Below are 7448 nucleotides of genomic sequence, written 5' to 3'. Positions count from 1 at the left end.
GTGACCTTTCTGAGTGGCAAGGAGACAAACCACTTCACCCTGTGTCAGAAGGCGCAGCCAGACTCTGCAGATTTTCCCACAAATATTGTCTGCCCTGAAGCCCCATTCAAAAAAAAGTTACAGGATGATGTAGTGCTTGTGCTCTAGTAAGATAAATGCACAACAGCTGGAATGTGAGACCTGGCACCAGAGGGCTTTTGCCAGCGGGCCAAGGAAAAGTGTGCAAAGCAAGTAGGAATGAAATTACATGCCTTGTCCGTCCACATTGTGTAGGGTGTACACAGAGTGTAGGGCCGACTAACTGGAGTGACAGATCAGCAATTTGTCATTGTAAGGGAAGCAGTTTACAAAGAGCATCAAAATCCTCGAAAGATGTGTAACACATTGATTGAATTCCCTGAATAATATTTTACCACTTTAAAAAAAAAAAAAAAACAACTGAGATTTAATTATACACCCCCTTCCTGCAAAAAACTCTTTAAGCATTACAGCTGCTTCATTCCACCCTTCCCAATTACTGATTGTTATCAGCAGATTAAAATGCTTCCAGCTGAAAGACTAATTAACTGATTTCATGTTTTCTGCCTGCCCTGATCACAGGGAAAGTCTAGAGTCAAGGGAAGCACAGCCATAAGTGATGGGGAAGGATTACTGGCAATGCTGTGTGATTCCCAATGAAAGAAAATGCAGTCAGGTCTCTGTTCCACTCTCTCACATCCATACACTCAAAAGCTGCAGTGCCTGTCCTCAAGCTGATAGTGCTCCTTTGTCACAAGCTCTCCCTTCTCCCTGTTAAATACTTTCTCTCTTCTCTCCATGTACATATCTTATTCTTAGAAGAATTCAATTGTTAACACAGAAAAGGTTGGGAACAAGACCTGCTTTTGCACGTATAAACACAAGGCAGTTTATGCTGCAGCTTTTCAGGAAACAAACTTGTGTTTATTACTGTAGCACTAAAGCACTGTAGGAAGAGAATTACATCCCAGAGTCTCTACACAACCAGCTACTATTAGTTTTATTTTACATTTTCCAACCATTTTCCATATTTGACCACGTGAAATTCTTAATCACTGAATCAGACTAAATGCAGAGATGATACAGGTAAATTTTTCCTATACTCTTCCCTACCCACTGTAAACTATCAATGTATTTATAAAAACTATCTAAAACTGTCTAATTGGATAAGAGTTCACAAATTCCCACATGAAAAAAACTCCTTTCTGGAAGACATAGCACTATGTATGTTTTGGACTAATATCTAGTTGTCTGCATGCTTTGTATGCATATATATATACATACGCACATATCAGTCCAAAACCTGCTCAGCCTGCATAAGAATATCATCCTGGTTTTAATTTTGAAGAATATGTTGTTTTATTTTTCCTCTGGTTTCCTTCTCCTTTTTTTTCCTTTTTTTCCCCCTTTGTTTTTGAAACTGTGGCATTTATAACAGAACATCATCTTTTATGAAAAACGGGAAAGCTCCACAAAGGAACACTCTGGACTGAGTAAAATAAGCTTTTGATTTGAATGAAGGTCTGGTGCTTTATATGCTTTATTTCATGTACCAGAAGGTCTGGTGAATGTGTGAAGGGAAGCAGATATTTTGGTAGTTTAATATTGGAAAAGCCAGATTCTTCATATATATATTACATAGCTTTCATTGAAACAAGACCAATATTGCACCAATTCAGAATGTGGTCCAAGTAATTATATACAACCTGTCCAGACATATATATATATATAAAAAACATATATAAAACATATATACATGCATTCTTATGCATGAATAAAATAGATACTGGAATAACATTGATATGCTTATTTGATGCATCTGTCATTTCTGAGTTTTTCAAAACATACTGTTCAAAGCAGACCCCCAACTGCACAAGCAAGAAAACACACCCTCTGACTTCAGGTATTAGTGGCACATTTTCAGTACAAGTACACATCCCTCCCAAAAATCCCCTGTTTCGCTTCAGTGCTTATCATGGGGCAGTGAGCATTCCATACACCCTGCTAGGGGATCAGACCGTGGTTTACTTTCACCAGTGTAGAAGTGTCCAGATCCAGGGCTTCTAAGACCTCCAGCCCAGACATCACAAGTGTGAGGACTGGGAGGGATGTAGTGGTTTCCACAAAAAGCCCTGATGTTCCCTGAGCAGAATTGAGGCACAGCAGCCTCACTGCTCTGCCACCAGTATTGTATAAACCAGGAAAACATTACTCCTGACATAGGTTAAATATAATCTAGAAAAAATCCTTAAAAAAAGAAACAGCACCAAAAAATTTGAACATTTAAAAGCCACTAGGTCTATATCTTGCCTGCAAAATGAATGTTATTTGCACTCCACTGCAAGATGTCATCATGACTGCGGCATGGTACATAATGACAGAGTAACTCCTAGCTGTCATCAGAGATGATCCAAAATAAGCAGCACACTGTAAATCCTCAAATAGAAAAATTAGGGCTTTCACTTACTTATTCTTTTTTCCCCAAGACCTAGCCTAAAACTGGGCTGAAATTATCTTTATCAGCATGGCTTTGAGTGACTTAAACAGGTCAGTGGGAGGGAGAGGAAAAAGCAAGTGTCTCTTACCATCCTTCACAGCCATCAGTCTGGGAAGCCAGCTATTTTCAGCATGTGAATGAAAACCAGGGAAAAGTTGAAGACCTTGAAACGCCACATCTATATCCTAATACTGCATGTTAGAGAGGCCACACCAGAGTTTCAAAGTTGGATTACAAGGCAGGTCCTTGCTTACTGTCAGCCTTGGACCCATCAGACTGACGAGGGTGTCATTGCCACACTGACCTTCACATCCCTCCTCCACTGCCAGGGGTCCCTGATGCCTCACAGGCACCAGATACATCCAAGCCACTTCTGGAAGCGGGATGAGAGAATTTCTGAATGCAAAATAACTCTTTTGCTTTTGCATCTATCTATGCCAAATGTTTCAAGTAGAAATGTTATGCTGAAGTGAGCATTTACAAGGACCTGAGGGCAAAATGTCAGGGGGAAATTTTTACAGTTTGGTACATGGCTGAATCCTGTTCATGATAAAGTATGGTCCCTACCCTTAACTCCCACAGACTTCATGAGGAATTGAGCAACACATGCTGGAAAAAGTGGCAGTGCCTTCTAATTAGATCCTAATGGGAGCTATTTTCTGGAAACTCCATTTAAATTCACCATAAATTAAGTTGTTGATAATACAAGGTATTTTCTTTTGTACATAGTAAAAGAGTGAAAGGTTACAAATTTGATGGTTTCCAGCCAAGCAGATCTTTTATACCTTTTCAACTTTAAGGCTCCAGCTCTGCAGAGGCAAAGCATATGTTTAGCTTTATTGCATAGACTCCAATGTGGTTACTTACCATATCTAAAACTTAATCATTTAAATAAGGCTTTGCCTGGTTGAGATTAATTCCCACATATGTATTGTCTGGGACACAAAGTATAGTTTATTTTATGAGAAATGATTGCTATCTTAATTTGATGATTTAATTTTTAAAAAATATTGACAGATGTGCTTTTCAGTAAATGCAAAAATGCATCACAAGAAATTATTCTTCAGTTTTGGATTTTAGCCCTGCTAACATCAGCCATGCTACTTACATTTCCTGGTATAAGACAGAGGAGGAATCAGATATAGTGTCTGAAAGCTTAATTTAGTTTTAGGGAGACCATGTAACTGCCTGCAGTCATGGAGAAGTAAATACTAAAGATGAAACTTCAGTGGCGAGATCTTTCTTTACTTTATTGTTGCTTGTATTAAAAAAAGTATTCTTTTGCTTCCTGTGAATTTTTAACTCTTAATGATGAAGCTATACCTAGATGTTTGTGTTTCATTTTGATGTCATTTGGCTGTTTATTTTCCTCATCCACTTCACTAGACTATTTTACCCTCTAAAAAAAGGATGGTACGTCAGCAGTTTTTTTCCAACTGAAAAAGCAGTCAGAAGCCTGACAAAGGCAAAAAAAGATGCAAAGTACATCCAAGAGAGTTCCTCATCTGTCTGTCAGGTGTCATTCCTGGCACTGGTATAGCTGGGCCACGTACCTCCCAGAGGAAAGCCATATTACACAGTGACACCTCTGACAGGGACACTGTCACTGCCTCGGGGTGGCATTAACCTGCACTGACAATGGGAGGAGGAAAAGCAGTAAGTCAGATTTCAGAGGAAACACAACGTCTGGGAAGCTCCTGAAGGGTGACACAAGTTAAGGAAGGGGTTGCAGTAACTCTTAGAACTTTTTGGGCTCTTGTGCCTGGATGAGAAGAACATCTGGGAAACACAGGTTTCAAAAGCAAGAATCAGAATCCTAGAATCACACAATCATAGAATGTTAAGTAGTTGGAATGGACTTTAAAAATCATCTAGCCCCAACCCCCTCTTTTTCCTGACATGGGTAGGGACACCTCTCACTAGACTAGCTTGCTCAAGACCTTGTCCAACCTGGCCTTGAACCCTTGAGTGTTGGGACATCCACAACTTCCCTGGGCAATCTATGAAGCAAAGCAGGCTACAGTTCTCCTTGGGAATAGCAAGAAGTATTTAATGGCCTGTGCTGACTGGAGGCTCGATTAGAAGAGCATCCTCAAGCTCCAGATGGCATCTGAAAGCTAAAAGATTCCCAAAAGGGCACACAGAAGGGTTATGGTGTCCTGTGTTATCTCCTGCCAGCTCAGTGTGGGCATGAAATCCCCCTCCAGGGCATGGCCTTTTACCTGAGTCCACTACCATCAAACTATCTTCTCTTGGGGGATCAAAACCCCAAGGAATTCCAGGCCAACAGCAACTGGGCTTAGTCCTGGTATTTTAAAATCTGACATTCACAGGGAAGGGTGGTGTTTCTTTGTCCAAAACTTCAGTTTTAAACTCTTAACAGCCAAAGTGCCTACATTTTTAAACTTAGACTTTCAAAACACAACACAGACACGAACTCCTAGAAACTGTAGATTCTCACTGAGAATTTTAATATTTGTGAACAATAACAAAGGCTTATGAAGTAGTCCTGGGAAAAAAAAAAAATAAAAAAAAAAAAAAATAAAATAAAAAAAAAAAAAAAAAGATGCTTCCAGGAGAGAGAAGGAGGTTAGGAGAGTTGACAAGCAGAGAGAAAACAGCTCCCAAAATCTTTCAACAGAAATTAAAAAAGTAAACAATAGTCTTAGTTTTTTTATGGGATTTTGTAAAAAAAAATATTTAGAGGTTTTGTTTGGGCACAACAAAAAATCCCCAACAATCTCACAACATTTCCAGCTTTCACTTTTTTATTTCATGGAAACTTTTGAAAAAATTATGTGCATATACTTCTTATAAGAAAGAATTCAAGGGATAACTTTGTCCATATCTAGGGAGCATCCAGTAGATGTTACATGTCCTTATTGCAGAATGAAAAAGAATAAGTGCCAAATGTAATAAGAAAGCCCTGACTTTTGCAGGAAAAAAATTTTCTTGACAAGTTTCACACTGGAACCAACTGCAGCTCTCTCATATATTTTCTTCTTGGGAATTTTTACAAATTAAAAGAATAGTGTTTTCTTGCAAGTACCACCTGCTGGTTTTGTAGAAAACAGGAAAAACTCGAGTTTGACATATGACCTCCAAAAATTTTTCTTTTTATGAATTAAACAGAAAGCACTTCTCCAGCATCATCACATCCCAAGTCAATGTAATTCTCAAAAAATTAGAGCATTTTTCTTGTAACTGAAAACACTCTTGGGGCTGATTCCACAGAAGCCACATGCAAGTGTTTGACAACTTCTGTCTCATACTTTCAGACAAAAGTCAAGAAAGAAGTAGTACTTTTTCTTAATTATTTTATTGTGCTATAGGAATCAACGTTTAAAAAATCCAATGTAATTACTTTCTTTAAATACTTGTGCAACTAACCAGTTGTAATAGTTAGGTTTTTAAAAAAGATTAGCAGACTGCATAGGGTTTTTTCTTGATTGAAATGTATTGTGTTAAAGTTTGGTTTAAATCTAGTAAGTGCCTTCATTTCTGGCACTCTAAAGTGGCTGCCAGAGCTCACAGCTCCCTGTAAATTTTCCTACGTATGGACATTGGAAAGAAGAGCTACAGTGTTTCTGCCTAACATATTAATCACCTATGCTACTAGTAAATTATCTTTTCCAATGTCTACATAAAACAAATTAGTTGCAATAGCAACAAAAATAGCTATCAAGTATACAGCACTGTCCCACCCTGTGTTATTAAAGACTCATTTTAACAACAAGAGTGCAGATCCTGTTGGTCTCACCTGCTCAGCTATTAGTTCCAATTTGTCTCCCAGCGCTTGCCAACACGCTGGGGCGTGTGAGCAGTCCCAGAAGACCTCTTTGGAAAATCTCACTCCATTCCCACACCTGACAATATTTCACTATACCTCAGGGTAATGTTAAACAATCTTTGCATTGTCCTATGCCATCTGTTCAGCATTTCTAAGCATAACTGCTCCGCACTGGCTTCTCACGCGTTGTAACCAGTTTCTGTTATACCATACCATTCGTTTTTGTCATACTCTCTCCTTCCAATTCATTTCTTTTTCATCACTAGCCAGCACTGAGTATCACCAAATGCACTGCATGACGCAGCCAGAAACTGAAGCAGTGGAGGGAGTGTTGGAGGGATGCCCTTTATTATTGCCAGAAGCACAATACTCCCAGCTCCCTACGTCGCACAGCCAGCCAGCATCACTTCCAGAAGAGCCTGTGGGCACTGGGTGACAAATCCCACAGCTGACAACTGATTCAAATAGAGACACTGCTGCTGCCAGCTCAGCATGGACTGTCCCAGTCTGCTGATGTCTTGTGCCACAGAGAGGGAGCATGTCCAGCTGGGTGGCACTTCCACCCAGCAGTCACAAGGATAAAGCCCTGTGGGCTTTAAGCTGAGAGTCCCAGGGGCTTTGAGCACCCCACTACTGCCTTGGGCTTGGCACTGACAGGCGAGCACAGAGACTCTTAGTCCCTCTTGGCCCCATTAACAGCTGGCTCAGGGTCTTTAGCCCTGCCCTTAAGCACCAATAAATTACGTCAGCCTTCCTTGTTTGTAAAATGAGGATGCATATCCTTATTTGGGAAATAGTTTGGAGCTGGCAGTGAGGCTTTTATGCAAGTGCTAAAACTATTACTGTTACGCTTGCACAGCTCGAATTTGTCTCATAACTTAAATTCAAAATGTGTTTTATTTAAAACCTCCAAGCACTTAGACTTTTGTAAACAATAGTAGTGACTACTTTCCTTAATAATTCATACCTTCAAGTACTCAATTGTATCCAAATTGCATTTCCAGGACCTGATAAATAACAAGTTTTCATGCTAAGCTGAGATCAAAAGGCTTCTGGAAGAGATGGAAGTCTATCTGTAGTCATACTTGAATTCAAGAACGCCTTAATGTTTATTTTAAAAGCCTAGAGCAACTCTGGATATTT

The sequence above is a fragment of the Chamaea fasciata genome, unplaced genomic scaffold (genome assembly GCF_029207755.1).
Source record: "Chamaea fasciata isolate MVZ Bird 193981 ecotype frontalis unplaced genomic scaffold, bChaFas1.0.hap1 SCAF_3, whole genome shotgun sequence".
Lineage (NCBI taxonomy): Eukaryota > Metazoa > Chordata > Aves > Passeriformes > Sylviidae > Chamaea > Chamaea fasciata.
Note: the sequence above shows the minus strand (reverse complement) of the source record.